General features: G+C 30.3%; 1 long non-coding RNA gene across 1 annotated transcript; it reads left to right on the plus strand.

Annotated features, from left to right (window-relative positions):
• The first annotated feature begins 10,040 nt into the window (after window positions 1-10,040).
• LOC100164338 lies at window positions 10,041-17,615 on the plus strand. The gene is made up of 3 exons (XR_510345.3): window positions 10,041-10,472; window positions 15,555-15,606; window positions 15,888-17,615. It is a non-coding gene; the product is annotated as an uncharacterized LOC100164338 (long non-coding RNA).
• Window positions 17,616-18,632: the final 1,017 nt, after the last annotated feature.

Here is an 18,632-nt window from a genome sequence, read left to right on the forward strand (position 1 = left end):
CACCAACCAGCATTTATAATTTTGTACATTGCTACACTCTACAGTATAGTTTTCTTACACTCGCCGATGAGTTTACTCGGATGAGTCGTATGCGTTTATCCATTCAATTTCCTGTTTTAGTGTTTTCATGTGAGGTATAGGTAGGTTACTACTGTACACATTATTCATATTTTATTTTAACAACGCCGAAAGAAAAACAAACAGTTGCGGGCCGTTTGCAAAATTTTGTGGGGGAATTTGAATTTTTTTAAATTTATGGATTAATTCTTATTATTTTAAAACTTTTTCTAATTAATTAATAATTAGTATACCTACCTATTAAAATTAATCAAAGTCATATAATTACTGTGATACTGCTACTGCTTGGGTACACAACCTTAGTAGTCTGAAAATGAAGTAATTACCTATTATATTATACTTATTGGCAATGTTCAATATGAATTGCTGAAGTGTCAAAAAATTCCATTACCTGTTGCTACAAACTACAAAATGAATAAAATAATTGACCTTAAACAGTATCGTTGTTTGTCGTACCTATTTAATTATTTAAATGTACCATTTTATTTATTTTCCAATTTACCATCCTACAGTTATTATAGTAACTTATTATTATAGGATCTTCAGACGTTTAACGATTGTAAGTAATGAGATAATTGAGCTAAATACTCACTGAACGAACAATTATAACTATTATTCGGTAAAGAATATTAAGGTGATTATATTTTATAATATATATATGTAGTTACTAGTTGTTAACGAATAACGTGTACAATGTACATTTGCCCCTTTTATATTTTACAGTAATTTATATATTGGTTATATTATTATGATACCTATTGTGTAATAAATATTATTTTCATTTAATTAGGTAAACGTAATGGTAAAATTGGGCGAAAACTGTCTATTACTGTGTATAGGTATAAAGCTTTAAATTTAAGGCATTTAATTCTACAGTATTAATAAGTATTATAATTATTAGTAGGTACAATATTGGTCCAACAGTTCAATTGGTACAGACTACAGGTATAGCCGTATATTATATAAAACTGATGAAGTACCTATTGTCTATAGACAATAAAATATAATCTGTACGTTTGCAAAATATTATTTACCAATTACAATTTGTGAATGTCTACTACTCTTTTAATGTATTATTACATTTTTGTTATTTAAAAATGCCCGTGTGTATATATTTACTATTTAGTTTTTAGTACCTATATAATATACATTGCAATATAGGTACTTACCTATACATATTTTTATTAAATATTTTATGATTGCATATTAAATGCACGTTGCACCTAATATTATAAATAACAATACAGTCCACTTGACACCATAATTGAATTGCGTCGTAATAATTGTCTTGTCATAACTGTTTTTTCTCTCAAAATATTTTCAATGTTTTACGTATTTAAATTTTTTGTGGTATGAAAAATACAAGGTCATTAACCTTGGTTGTATCGTATTGATGATGGAATTCATTTTTTTTTATAATATATATTTTTAAGATTTTGATCGAGTCGAGAAAAATATTTACAATGTTAGGTATATATTGTTTTTGGATTTATTTTTTGTTGTGAACACTGGGTCGGAGGGGTCTAGAAAAGTACTTTAAACACAAGAAATCTAATCTGGACAGTCTGGTCTGTCTAGAATCTGGATAGTGGAGGTACTTTACACATTTTCTCAATGTTTCTCAAAGCATAATGAAAAATGACTGTCGAAAATGTTAATAAATTGTATCAATGTTAACTTAATGTATAAATATTATCCATTTAGTATTTAATGTGTACAAACTACAAAGTATAAAGTGATAAATTCCACATTGATTTGTCCACAAAAAATATTATGTTTATTTTATTAGTTTGAAATATCTAATTCAAATATAATATTGTATTTCGAATCCTGTGGTTCTTTACTTTCAAATTCATTTTAATACCGAACCACTGACTCATCCATTCCTTCAGTTGACCCACTTGCAATGTTTCTTGCTACTATTTCAAACGATTTGAATTAAATGTAGTAAGGAAATAAATGCATTTTAGAAATTCTAAATCGAAAATGTTAATAGGGTCTTAATGTTTGAGATTTTATTAAACATTTAAAGTATGTGATAATAATATAAAGACAATAATTATTTATTTTTCTCGACTCTATGAAATTGATGAGGTACCTACTTAATAAACTATAATTCCATATGATATTAACACTTGTTTAGAATTTATATTAGATACGTTTATTTATATTGATGTAAATTATAAATGATAAATGTATATGATTATTGTTTATTAATTATTAATAGTATTATGTATTATGTATAAGTCGACACGGCCCTAGTGCACTTGTGGCAGCGTCTAAGTATATAACCAATCAATAAAATAATACGTGTAAATAACTTGAAATTGTTACGCAACAGTCTTGAATAAGGTGTAGGTACAAATGCAGTATTTATCTAGGTAAATGGCCTGATTTAATTTATATTGTAATTTATTATGAACGATCATCATAGCCATTCTATGCGGCCGAATAGATTAATTTATAAATTAATACTTTGTTAATATGTGTATACTGTATAACGCATAAAATGTGCTATTCAGATTCAAAACGCGTTCGGTGTTTATACAAATCACCCATCTCGTCAATAGCTAAATGGTAACTACAGACTACAGAAATACTTTTGGATCGCTATCGACTACTATAGTAATATATTAATATTATATCTACGCGATCGCCTCTTTTGAAATACCTAGTCTTACAGCCGTTTAACATCATCAGGGCCATAGTTAGAAATTATGCGTCCTAGGGAATTTTTAAAATTCAGTCCCTCTTGCCACTTGGGGCATTGAACCTTTCATCCCCTCCCCTAAATTCGCCACTGATATTACATCGTAATATCATAGTTTAATTAAAACAACTATTATTTTTGAATTTATAAAATTCAAATTACGCCGCACTTCGCATACAATCTTTCTGTTACCTCTATAATTATTATTTTCATATTAATCTCATTGACATTGACTGTTCGAATAAAAACGTTTCTTTAAAATCATATTTATCGTAAATTCCATTATTTGTGTACAATACATTTTGACCTTAAAATAATACGCATACCAACTTGTTTGTGTAGAACCGTAAATAATAGATATAATTATAATATGTTATTAATAATACCTACTCATAACTCACAATAAAAGTTCTACAGGTTAGGATAGGTAATTGTGCGTATATTGTTTTTGTATTTTATCTTACATTTTTCATTCATTCGCATATGATATACCTAATATCATACTATACAGGTCACAGGATAAACGTAATTAAAAATAATCATAAAAACGAGATTTGAAATAGATTGTTAGGTTTTATTGGATGTGATATTTTAATTACGGGTTCTTTAAATATGAATAAAACGTTTTTTTTTTTTTATATAATGGATGTGTATTACCGTGATTAATGATGAAATCATCCATCGAGAAGTAATAAGGAATATTATTATTTTAAGAAAGAACGGTTATTTTATTTTTATTGTAATATAATATGTATCCTATTATATTTTTAAACAAAAAAGATAGACTTCATCGGAGTACGGAGATAAAAGGTTACAAATCCGCTTTATTTAGGAAACACGTTATTACTTATTAGTGTTTATGTTGTCGGCGGGGTCGGGTCAAATCCTATCACTGTTTTCACTGCAGGATATACTTAAAGAAACGATTTTATAACCATTTTAAAGATTTTAGTTTAGGTTCAGGTTATTAATTTATCATTTCAGTTATCTTAATGTTAGTATTATTTTTCGGAGTTTAATTATCAAATACGAAGTTTCACATCATTTTCTAGTATATGACAATTTACACAGTATTAAAATACTTTATTTAATAATAATTAACGTTAAAACGAAGCAATATAATATTTTGTATTCTTAAGTAACAGGTTGTCTGCAAAACGCTTTTGCCCCTTCATCCACAGATTTAAGATTAGGAAATAAACGGAGAGTATCATCAGACACGTTGGGAGGAATTAGAAATTCTGTGTTAGGGGATATGATGTTCTGTACAGTTTGCATTTTATTTAGATTTCTTTTTGGCATTAACTCAGTGTTTGAGACTGTGTCTAAATAGGCTTGATTAGTACTTAATTTATAAAGCAGCACACGAGTTTGATGTAAATATTATATTATACCTATAAAATGGTACAACTATTTCCTAAGCCTTAATTTATTTTTAAAAGTCATTAATTTGTTTGAATTCAAAAGTTAATGTAATTTAACTGAAATTATGCAATGTTAGTATTTGAGTTCTAAAAAAAATAAATGACTTTGTTATTGCATGTATAAAGTTTTTTGTGTATCGTGTTTGACAATTTATTAATTATGTATCCTGTCACATCAATGTTTTTCTTGGACTAAACTATAACATTTCTGTCATCACCTAATGACTAATCGTAGTAGTGCAGACTATATTAATATAGAATAATTTGTAAATAATTTTGATAATGTATCATAATATAATAGATAGTCTTTAAATTTTAATAATTTTAACTATATCTTGTATATCTGGGATAAGGGGACGTACCCTACCCAGTATGGCCCTGTGTTAAACACTTAATATTGCTTATATAAAACTTCATAAAAAGCGAATGTATAGCCATTAAATATGTGTATTACAAGATTGAATATTGCTAAGTGTAATATGCACACTATTAAACAATAGAGATTAAATTTTTTTTTAACACATTGAGTGCCAGGCCAAAAATGACAAAACTGACCATTCTGACCGGGACATTTGTTTTATAATGTGTTTATCATATAAATGTGTATCATTATCAATACACACGGCACAAATAAACATATTAGTTGTGTATTGAAATTGATACACATGGCACTCAAAGTGTTAATTGACGTAAGTAATGATTTGTTTTGTAGAAGGTATATTGAATATTGATTTTTATTCTCTTTTAATTTCAGCGATATCTATTATTAACCATTACAAAGATATGTGTAGTAATTAGATAGTGTTAAAATTTCTAAAGGTAAGAAATTCCTAAAATTGTTTTGTATATTGCTTTTCAATTTGTCCAATAATTAGCATAATATAACAATAATTGTTAGCTAACAAACGATTGTATTTTAATTATGACTGAAAATATGTGCAGTCAATTTGATACTTGATGTAATGCTATTATATGGTAATTCGCCATATTTGTGATATTTTTTCTAAGAAACTACAATAATATTAAACTTTTATGTGACTACCTACATTAAATCAACTTGGAACAACTTCTGTTGTGAATTTCGTTATTGTTTTGTAAAATACTAATGTTCCGAATAATAAATTAGTATAAGAACTATAAAACTCTAAATATTTTTTTGAATAAATATTGATAATTTAATGTAAATATAAAACTTAAAATTGATTCACTGATTATTCATATGGTACTTTAAGAACGATTTATGTTAAAGTGCCAATATTAGTTTGTAACTGGTAACTTGAAAGGAACAGACATTTGTTCGGTCCTTGACATAATATCTTCTACGTATTTCACTGTACAATATTGTGTGAAGGTACATTATACTTAATAGTAATACAAATACGATTACGTTGGTTATGCATTTCTGATAACCGAAGTCGTATACATAGATTATTGATTTCAAATTTAATATTACAACATATCACTTTCCTCCACTGAGCTGAGCGATGGGAGACAAGTATTCAATACACAGTGTGTCAGTGTGTATGTCTTTATTATTTTGAAGTGAAACATCTAATGCAGCAGGTGAGACTGGCTGTTGACGTCGCCACGCACTCGAATCTCTGGAATAAGTTACTCAAGTGTTGTACAAAATTATAAAATTTTCAATTTTCATAGCTAAGGATCGAAAATTTAAAACTAGGATTCTCATAAATAGTGCATACCAATACTGTAACCAACAAATTCAAAATATAATATAGAAACACATTTATGTTTTATATATATTTAAAGTTAAAATTTGGATGAAATTACATATTGAAAACAAGAATAGCGACTTAAGTTATTTTTTGTAATTTAAAAAATAACTGCAAAAATTTAGCTAATAACCGATGCAGCAAACTTTATAGCTTAATGGTACAATTCACCCAGAAAATTTAAAACAAGTAAAATATGTATGAAAATGGCCAGCAACAAGTATCGGCAGCACTTGAGTTAGAAAATCAACATTTTCAAATTGTCTTTATCGCCAGTTACATAAATGGTCAAACTCATTTTGAAGATCGCTTGACGTTCCTTCCCATAACTCATAAGTAACACAAACTGAATTTGAAAAACTATTTTCCATCTCTATCCTAGTTAAAACTAATATTTTAGGAATAATGTAATGTTATTATTATAATGTAATATTATTACGTATATAAAAATCATTTTTGACCTATGTAGACCTCTGATAAACGTGCCGACGCAAATTGAGTAGGTTGATAATATGATTAATGCTAACGTTGACGTTGCTTTTTTAAACTTATTTGTTTTAATGTTTTATTGATACAAAATATATATAATAACGTATTTTTCTTAATTTGGTATGTTATCAGGTTTATTTAAATATTTTAGTACGTATTATGATAAGTTATTATGACGTCCATGAAAATATTTTTGTAATAATTGCTCAACGAGTATTACGTAATTATTACTGAATTTTTTTTGACAAACAAGATGTAAAAAGTTGATAAAAATGTAATCAATTAAACTAATAAAAAATACATAGTTAGGTATTTTATTATTATTCTATCTATGAGATCATTTTGTTGATGGTTTAAAATAAAACAATTAAGTTTATTTTGATTAATGATTTATTATTCATAATTTAACTTTTAAGGGATTATTTGTTTTATTTATTGTATAGCAACTTATAAACAAATAATGCAAAAAAGTTGAACGTGGTGTTGGCCATTGCCCATTGGGCACTTGTGTTACTTTGGTCACCTTGGCCCAGAATAGTGTTGCATTAATATTATAAACTGGAAAGTAATGGTAAACCAACGATTCCTTATATTATATCTTCAATATATTTACGGTTGTAGTTTTAAATAAAAAAAGGCGGGTAAGTCGTGGATGTCGCTCTGCTGTACAGTAGGTTACAAGTGGGTTACTGTAATGGATGGAATTAAATTTGAATCCAATGATATTATATCATTGTATACGAAAAACGATTCTGAACGGAGATGATTTGTCAGTCTAGGATATATTATTTTTAAAGAAAAACTTATGGAGAACCTTGTACCAAATTTTAAAAACTTAGTTATAAAAGAAAAAATTTTTACGATTTTTCAACCACTAAATTACTTGCAAATTTTCGCAATTTTGACATATTTCGTATAAATTTGAACTTTAAATGCTTATAAATAAAAATTGTGACTAACGATTTTGGATTTTTTTTTATCACTGTGAGAACAACTTATAAGAAACCTTGTATTAAATTTTCAAAGTTTTCTATCCAACCAAAAATTTTTTATCGTTATTTTAAAAAAAAATACTTAGAAAAATTGAAAATTTCATTTGTCTATAAATAGCTCAAAAAAAGTCGAAACACTTTGAAAATTTAACCCTGTATAGACAACGCTAATATAAACATCTGTTGCAAATTTCAAGTGCTTACAATAATTATTTTTTGAGTTACAGTAAAATTAAGTTTTCGTTTTTGTCAAAAATTGGTTTTGCGTAAAAATTCGCGTTTTTCCGTTATTTTTTTAAGGTTTTTCCTGCCGCTTTTGAAAAGTATTGGGAAATTTTCACTTTTGACCCCCCAAAGTACCAACTAGATTCACTTTCCTTTCAGAAAAGGTACAACTTTTGAAAATCGAAGCATTTTTACTGCTCCAAAAGTTGTCGTCAGACACAAAAAAAAAAAAAAAAAACACACATCATTGTAAAATCAATACATTCATCACTTCGTTCAGAATCTAAAAACACACATCACTGTAAAATCAATACATTCATCGTTCCACTCAGAATCTAAAATACGAAAAACGAGATATTATGCAAAATCGATTAGATTTTTTTTCTTGTAATTCAAAATTGAATACAACCGTAGTTTGAAAAGACGACATTTTTACAAAATATTTAAAATAGAATTTCTTAGACATAATAATATACTTTAAAGTTTAAATATTTTTAAATATATTTTGGTTCTCTTTGTACTATTTATAATTATTTGCAAGTAAAAAAATGGTTGGCAAGTGGCTGTCGCTCTGCTGACAGTTGGTTACAAGTGTGTCACTGTACTGGATATGGTGTTAAATTTGAATTCAATGATATAATAATATATTAATATCATTGTATACGAAAAACGATTCTGAGCAAAGACTAGGTCAGCCTATGATATTACCAAGTATGTTTGATGATATTATTGTGAATAAAGTAATTTTTTACCTATTTGCGTGAAAACTTGTTTCAAATTTTTAATCTTTAGCTATAAAAGTTGAACATTTTATATATATTTAACTACTAAATAATTTGTAAATTTCAATTTGATAAATGTTACCAAAATTCGAACTTTAAATGCTTATAAAAAAAATTGTGCCTATGTTTACTGCTAAAATTATTTATAGAATCAACTGCTTCCGCAATGAAAATCAAGTTACGAATTCCGAATTTGTGGTTACTAACTAATGATATAATTTACTATGGAAAATTCTGACAGGTGCCAGGGTAACATACCTTAATGGCAATATATTGTTGAAAACTATTTTTTTTTTGAATAAATACACAATATTGTTTTAAATCTCATAATCGAAATTAATATTCTTGTTTTATGTTATACTAGCTTTATAACCCGACCTAGCGCTCTAGAAAAAAACGAATAATTGTAAAATACGACGTTATACATGTATATCTCAGATTTAGTGTTCCACGGTAAGTTGTAGATAGGTATACTCGAGCAAATCGGCATAAGTGTACCTTACTTAGTGAACTAATTCGCTCGAAATTGGAAATCTGACAGTTACTGATTGGATATAGCATTCGGTATAATATGTATATGTTCAAACATTATATAAACTTAATATATCATTTGGTATAATAATAATATGTTCAAACATAGATCAAGCTACTCTATACATTTTTCCGATATGTTTAAGAACAACATCTGAAACTTTTATCAAAACTAGTCATACGGACATTACCTTTTGTCGTACATTTGAATAACGAATAATTAATTAAATATAATTTTATTTCATTTCAAAATAATTCCACAGCGCATGGTAATTCGGCTAGTTTCGACTAACTTTTTTTGTAACTAAAATAGCAACCCTATACTTATATTATGACGTATATTATAAGCAAAATTCATATGCGACTGTGTGAGGTATAGGTATTAGGTACTTTATAGCAACATATTGAGGTTGAAAATATCGAAGCAAAGAAAACTCCCAGAGTTTAAAGGAATATATTATATATGTGCCAAATTTGGTGCCAATTGGTTCAGTAGTTATAGTTTCCAAACGTTCGTTCACGTATATTATAAAATATTAATTATTATAGGGGGTTCTACACTTTTGTCCCCTGCTGGCTCCACCCTCGCAGATCAGCAAGGATCACCCCCCCCTTTTTTCATCTTGAAATTTAACATCTATAATTTAAAATATTTTAAAATAATGTATACTTACGTGGAGGATAAAATAAACATTTTTGTACAATAGCGAAATACAAACAAAAGAGTGTGAGACCGCTGTACGTAAATTTGAGGCCAATCGAGTGGTATGTAGCTGTTATATGGTACCTACTGGGAGTGTTTCAGAAGACTATAAAGTAGATGTTTTCTTAGCCAATTTTAGGTGTATCCAAGTCGATCTAGAAATAGCGATAGTGCCTGAGCTCACGAGGTTCTCCGATCGCAGCGGGATCAGAGGTGTATTCCGAGTAGAATTGGTCGGCGTTATTAGGGATCCAGGGGGGGGGGGGGGTGCAACCTCACCTGCTGTTCGTCCGCGGCGGCGCATCGAATCTCCGCTGCCGCTATTGGTATACTGACGTACAACTACAACAACTACGGTACTACTACTACTACAACAACTACAGTGGTTGTGGTGACCGTGCGCGCCGCAACGTACAACGTCGTCGTCGTCGCCGTCTCGTACACCTCTCGTGCGTGATACCAGTCCTCAGTTAGTCGACAGTTTCGTCTCGTCGTCGACGGTGTTCTGCTGTTGTCTCTGCACCGATATATTTCACACTCTCGAACTATCTGTCCTTCTCCGAGTGGTTCCGCACCGCAAGTATCGCCGTTCGTTCAATACCAATATATTATTATCTTTCCGCAAACGTCGTCAACTCTTAATCGTAATTATATAATATTTGCGCGACGCAATAGTATTACATATTATTACAATCCAAACGGATTGTATACCTACTACTCACCGTGTTTGTGCGAGAAACTCGAGATCGACATGCAGGAACGTTTGACCACGACGTGTCTGTTGAAGGAGGCGCCAGTCAACGAGGTAAGCGTAGTACAATAAAATTATATTTAATCACTATTAGAAGGTATATAATATACGGTTTTAAGTTAAAAAGTATACCTATCAAACGCGTAATAATAAGTATTCACATTCGCACAGAACGTCACATCCACTTGTTTATATCCCACTAAAAAATATTGTGTATAGGTACCTACAAAGTATTATAATGATATACTCTCGGACATTTGTATTATAGGTGTACCTACCTAATAAAGTTAAATGTTTATTTAAAATTATTATTGAAATATTAAATATTAATATTATTTTCGGTCTAAATTAGATTATTATGGTTCAATCATTTTAAATATTATATAAAAAAAATACTTTTTTGATCCTATATCAAAAAAATTCTTATAAAATAGGTGAAGCCGGGTAATAGGCCCGGTTTATATACAGAAAGTATTGCCGTGTTGTTTTATAATTTTTTTATTAATTTGTTATGTCAGTACAACGGCACCCAATTTTATAATTTTATTATTGTATTTACGAAAACATTTTTTTAGTATTTAATTCGACAAATTCGATTAATAAAAAAATATCAGTATTATATTATATACGTAAAAGGTACAAATATTTTTATAGTTAAACAAAACCTTAATTCTTCTTTTTATAAGTATTAATACCTAGTAGGTTTAATAGTATTATTATTTATTAATTATACTAGATTATCGTATAGTATTATATCGTAACTTATGAGGGTATTTATTATTTTATTATTTAAACCTAAACCGTAAACTCCGATGATATTATTGTATAGTTAATTAATTATTTTTAGATTGACGATCAATTTTTTTTTATGTGGGAAAGTTAAATATTTTTTATGTGCTTGATTAAAATGTAGAGCATATAGAAAACTATATTATTATTTTACAAATTTCACCATTTTGTTTTAATGTTTAATTACATTGTAAAATGTAAATGTACCTAATTACACTTGAATTAAATGAATTAAATGCAGGCAACAGATTTATAATGATGGTGGGGACCGGGGGGTCAAACAGCGATAATTTCATGTTGTTCCGCGGCGCGTACTTATTACCAAGTACAAACTGACTTAATGTAGGTAGGCGTGCGCAAAATTTAAAAGATTATAATTGAACCGGACTCCTGCCAACCAACTTAAGATATAACGATCAATAACAAATAAAATCCTATTTGGTCAGATTAAAGTACACTTTTTATCAAAAATTATAAGTTATTATTCTATTTAAAAAAAAAACCTAATATGTGAATTCGACATCTCTCATTATTAGGCCTCTGAATATATAATTATTCATGTAGGTAAACAGTTTAATCATAAGAAATACGATACGGTAGACACTTCTATGTCAAATTCGTTCAACAATATTGCATTTAAACTTGGTATTTTATTTGTGTATTAAAAAATAAAATCCTTTGATACAATATGTGGCGTTATACATTAAATAAGATAGGACCCTTCAGACCTGAAAAATAAAAATTACAGGACTTACCTATAGCCTATAAGTATGCCTTATAAAACGATCTGCATCTACGCATGCCTATGTACAAAGGCCTCTCTCAAAATAGGTCGTCTTGACTAGATTGTTGACCGTGTAATAATTATACACTTTACCACAGCGGTATTTCAGGGAAGTTAGTGTTTTACAACCACTTGGAAACTTTCCGTTTGATATTCCAAAATTAACTCAGAACTTTCGCTATACTGCAAGTACCACGTAGCTATATAATATATATAATAAGATAGAGCTTTATACCTATATACGTATAGTATAATAAATGTATATAATATATTAAACTAACGTACACGTATAATAAATAATTTTACAGAATCACCGGGGGTGGCACCGGGCGACTGTTTTTGAGATGCCGTAATTATATCCATGCTAACTGTAACTTTAAACTTACTATACTTTATAATATTATTATTATACTTTTGGGCACACAGTATTGTGCTCATCATTGTCGCGTCGTCCGAACTAAAGAGCGCGTGACATGTGAATTGTCGTATACCTACACTGCTATAATAGTAGGTACGTCGATAACAATATATTGAAAATTTGAAAAGGTCTATTCACGTGAGAGGGTGTATATATTATCTTATATTATATTGGTGCGTATGATTTTTGCAGATTTATCTATAATAGGTACCTACCATTGCTATATTTAATACAACTACAAACCCTTTCCTACACAAACCGTATAGAGAAATAACCCTTTTTGTGTCTGCATATAGCCTGGCATTATTCGCAAACCGCACAATGTAATAACGCACCCGCGCCGCATACCTTTTCTTGAGACGAATCCGCGTGAACACTTCTATGTTTGTTGTTCACCAGCATAATATGTATAATATATTTTATTGTACCCGTTCGAACACAGGCCAGATGTCACGTCGCTGATGACTTGTACGCGCTTGTATCTAAAGGCTCGATATTTATTATATTTGTATACGATTATACGTACAGCGAAGTACCTACGCGAATTATGCTTCTTAAAAATCCACTGAATCATCATTCATCGCACAAGGATTGCACGGTGCAAAAACAATACAACAAACAACACAACTATTAGTCTATTCGTGATATTACGTTCGTTGAAACTTGCTGCGATTAAATTTTTTTATTTTTCTCGGAGCGTTCGTCCACGGATAAAATGGCAGATGGCGAAACGGCCATGTGGGGTGATATAGGCTTATTATTATTAATAATATAATATAATATTATACTTATATATAGGTACGGGTTTTTTATTCTATGTTTTCAAATTACGTATACACTCTCACCCGCCAGCTGTGCTTGTTCTCTCCATTAGGAATATTCGACACGGTCGAAGAATAAAAAAAAATAAAACAAGTGTTTACTCAGACGCATGTACGATGTACGATGAATCGAACTGTTTTATTTTTATGTGCGTTTTACGTTTGTATTTTTTTGGCTAACTTTACTTGAATATGATAAATTCTGAGTTATACTTACAGAAATTATAATAATCGATGTGATAATTTGGTATTGACGATTAATAATTACGTAGGTATATCTGTAAAGTATGTGGTCTTATTACTGTCGTGTTCGTGTCGGCGTGTCGATGCTCCTGCAGAATAATTGCAATATACGTATTATAGAAGTTATTTCAATAATATATTAATATAATTGTATTCGACGAACACATTTAACATATTAATTGCGCCTACATCTTGATATTATACGCCCCTATACGTTTGTTTGATGATATTATCATGATTTGTGCATTTAATTTAGGATTTATCATGTAGGTACATAATAATATATATAGTATATATTATATAGACTGTAGGGCCGTATATTACGACAGTACGATATGTAATATGTAAATATTGTTAATCATTGAAATTATAACACGATTCGGGATTTGTGTCGTGTATACATGAAATTGTCGTATACCGGTAGAGCTTTAATAATAATAATAAATGCACATACACACATGTACGGTGTCTGAGTATGTCGTAAACGTGACGAACGGATCTGTAGTGGTTGTCCATCAGTCCAACATGCGACCACGTCCACCTAGACCCACACTTATCGTTCATATTATATAATAATATAATAATATAATAATATTATTATTATTATTTCTTATCATACCTACGTGTGCAAAAATGAACAGAATACCTTTAAACGGACCATTCGACGTGTGTGGAAAAAAACTGTAGTTTGATGAAGAAAAAAAATCACCGAAATATTTCTTGTAACGATTACCTATTATCCAACATACACGTGCTGCGGGGCCCGGGAGGTTATAATATTATTATTGTCGCCGCCGTAAAACCGAATCATTATTATAATAATTAGGGACCTCCACTTTATATACATAGTTATACACATTATATATCCACCGCCGGCAGACAAAAATTATAGTTATTCGCTACCTACGAAAATAAAAACAATATTACCTACACCGTGAGGCAGGAGTGGGAGACGCCCGGCTATGAATTTCGGTTTTAGCCTTAATAATAATATACGAATTATAATATTATTATAATATAGGACGGCGCCGGGTAATTACGTCCGGGTGTTGGTCGGAGGTGGGTGGAAAATATCATTGTTTATAATTCGTAAGAATATTAAATGCTATTATTGGTATGTTTATATGATGTTTTTATTATTATTTAGATTGGTTTTGATTTTTTGAATTCATGCGTGATGAATTACGCACTCCGAGTGCGTATATAGTTAAAAATCGTATAGGTAATCGATACAATTTTTCCCTAAGCTGGACACAACCGAATTAATAATTAAATAATAATAATGTAATAATATGTTGTATTAATATGTCATACGCGGTGTTTGGCCGTCTCGTCGAGTCCCACGTCCGCTGGTATTTGGGGGTAAAGCCTTGTTGATTAGGCATTATACACGTGCTCATCAATAATAGAAATACCTATTTTCGGCTGTATAATTCACGGGTTTTGTCAGGAAATGCGTCACAACAAAAAAAGGTCATAATAATAATTTATGCTTCACTATATAATATTGTGGCCCGCAGGGACCTATATAGCCGATGCGATGTCATTTTTAATCCGTGTACGCTTCGCATGTAATGACTAATGATGGACTTCAATATAGGTACTTTACTTCGGTGTAATGATGATCTTGACAATCCTTTTCCGTAGTTCTTATAGGGGATGCAAATGAAATCCTTCTAGTATGCGTAGGTACTAGTGTTCTGGAGAAAAGCCTCACACACTCTATTGGCCGCTCGCATCGTTGTCAGCTGCGCATAATATTATAATAATATTATACACTGTAAACTCTATATTATTCTAATTCATAATATATATTTTACCGTCGGTGGGTACAAACACGTTATATTTTTCGGTTATTAGCATTATTATTATTATTACAGCTACCTGCGCAGTATTATAGCAGATAACACCATTTACCAGTTTCCACCGATATGTAGTTCACGTTAATCCCATAATCTTCTAGTACTTATATTATTCAATCTTTCATTCGTACCTATATAATACCTACTTACATGTCTCGTAGATGTACAAATATTTGGTCATAATATTATACTGATACAAATGTGTTTTTTTGTTTACAGCTGATGGCCGTCCAAGAAGAATCAGGATCCGCCTTGCCCGTCGACATTTTCCGTGAGTATTACCCGTCTTTGTGATTTGTCATCTTATAATATTAGGTATAGGGAATATCAAACGACGACTACTTGCGCTATAATATGTAATACCATTGATTATTAATACTACTGTTTATAATCAATGGTAATACATTATAAATTCGCATCGTATTCGAGCAGACATTGTATTATTTTGTACCTACAACACGTCAATTCATTATTATATGAAATACAACTATACATATGTGTGGCATAGGCAATTATTATGATTTTAATAACGGGATTTGTTCATTTTCACAGAAGTGGCCGAACTCGTAGCTGGTTACATGGATTGCATGGAAGAGGCCCTCAGATACCTACAAGAAGTCGAAGAGTACCCCGAAGAACACCCCGCGGTCCAAGGGCTCCGCAGCCACCTGGACCGATCCAGGCAGAAGCTCATGGACCAAGCGCTTATGTTGCAGGCTTGAGGCTTGACAATCGTATTATTATGATTTACATATTATAACAAACGTTTAATATTATTATGGATTACCTATACTGTAAGGTTATACGTGCACGGTTGTATTTCCTGCAAAAGGGACAACCGAGTTTGTGTCGTTACCACAACCGTATGTATTATTATTATTATTATTAACTATATTTATAGTATTATTTTTTTTTCTCTTTCGTTTTCACGTGGCTGTGTTATACAGAGCTGTGAGGCACTTTTGCTGCTCTCGCTGAACGAAATGGCTATTAAAAAAAAAAAAATACCAATCATACTTAAATCCTGTTTAAATAAGTTCCGTTTGTATATAAGGTAGTTACATGTATATAATATTATATACATGTTACTACCTTCAAACCTGCACTTATTGTATGTATTATTATGACGTATTGTTTAAATATTTTATTATTATTTATATATTATATAGGAACATTACTATACTGTATACTCACGACGACGACGTACCTAAAATATCTATATAAAATTATAATAATATAATCGCGATGGTCTACGTCTCGAGGGCGCGCGCGTGTGTGTCCGTTTTTGTTGTACGGGAACAATATAATAATATAATATAGGGAGAAAGAAATCTAGTTTTTTATTTTACATTTTTTTCCAAGAATTAATTACCGTCGCAAGTATAATATAGCTGCTCTTCAACCCGGAGACAAAACATAGTGCAGGGTGACCCCGTCAGGCATAATACCATTTTTTTTTTCCACTGATTGATTTATAGTTAGCTATAATAATATCGTGTATCCTCTCGTCGTCGTCCGGTGGCTATTTTATAATCGTTTCGGTAATTATTATAATAAACATGGACGACGGACGTATTCCCGATCGATTTTTCATATTTTTTTTTTGTTAGTTTGGTCGCGAAAAAAATTGAGTTTTTTAAACAAATAGTCCTACGACAACCCAATAACACCGGCCGTCCACTTCCACGACCAGAGACCACACCTATACTTATATTATGCGTACGTGTTATTATTAATATGAAATATTATATTGTGGGGGGCTCACCTGAACGTCATAAAACGATTTATAAGATATTTACGGCGCACGTGTAATTAATTTCGATTAATTGCGCCGCGGGGAGTCGCGAGCGCGCGCGCAATAAACTCGTTCCCAACTTTTTTTTTTCTATCTTTTATAATTTTTTACCCGTGGTAAGAACTAAAATTTAATTCGTAACACGCGAGCAACGAAGAAAATGTCGTTATTCCTTTTTTTTATATATATATTTTCGTTCATGTGCTTCACCTTATATATATATATATAATATATTACGTATACCTGTATAATGTAAAATATTATATTATAATGTCTGTAAATGTAATCGGTTAGAAATTTGCACTTTTGCAACGCGTCATCCGTGTCCTAATTATTAATTTTCTTTTTTACAATGTATTTTCTTTTTTTATGTTTATTATTTTTATTATTATCATTATTATGTCACTCGATTTTAAGAAAGGTGTATTTTTGTTACATACTTCATTATTTTGTAATATATTAGCATTATTGTTATTGAAAATGTCTGACAGACTTATTTATTTATAGCTCGTATTATATAATAAACCTATTTATGATAATATTGTACCTGCATGTATGTGAGTACTATACGTATATGTATTAAGTATATTGTATATATTATATTATGCAGAATGCAGATAGGTAAGTATAATGCATCGTCACAATACACAATCGATTTTTTTAAGGTATATAATACATTATGCATATTATTGTAACTGAAATAAAGTTATAAATTTGATTATCATTAAGATAATAGCTCTTAATCATGTGTGTGGGCTATCCGTATCGTCATCAACGTCGTCGCCATCGTAAAAAAAGCGGAGATGCATAAAAAATATAATGCTTAGAGGGGTTGGCTTTATGGATCGCTGCAGTGAATTGATCACTTCGGTTAGGCGACTAATGAGAAATGGACCCCAATTAAAACGAGTTCAACTGGTTTAGTTTAGTTTTATTTTCGCAAGTCACCGACGACGCCACCTCCGTCGTTAAATCGACGAGCCCTTTCGTTTTTATTAATCGTTGCGACGTACAAGGTGGTACATCCTTTTAATAATAATAATAATTATTATATGTTTTCTATAGGTAAATACTCCTGAGTAAATAACAATATTGAAAAAATATATAGGAGGAGGAGGCGACGACGGGCGGAAAACCGTATAATATGATAATCGAAAAACGGGCCATTAGCCAGCACATTATTTCAACTACTTGGACTCGTGTCCTAAGTGTATTATATAAGTACCTATAGGCTATAATATACTAATATTATACTATATAACAATATATATAACATACTACCATTATGTATAGTATTAATTAGTTGAACAAACAAATAATAAACGGTGTTTACTTTAGGTTTTCATGATAATTACCGTAATTGGATATAGGCGGCGGCTGCCGCTGTGGTCTGAATTTTTTGTTGTCAGTGTCTTAAAAGGGATAATAAATCGAAAGATAAACGATAAGGTGAAAAAAGTCGATAATGAATGGAAGTATGGATGACCTGGCGTTTTATAGCA

Source organism: Acyrthosiphon pisum, chromosome A2 (genome assembly GCF_005508785.2).
Source record: "Acyrthosiphon pisum isolate AL4f chromosome A2, pea_aphid_22Mar2018_4r6ur, whole genome shotgun sequence".
NCBI classification, from domain to species: Eukaryota; Metazoa; Arthropoda; class Insecta; order Hemiptera; family Aphididae; genus Acyrthosiphon; species Acyrthosiphon pisum.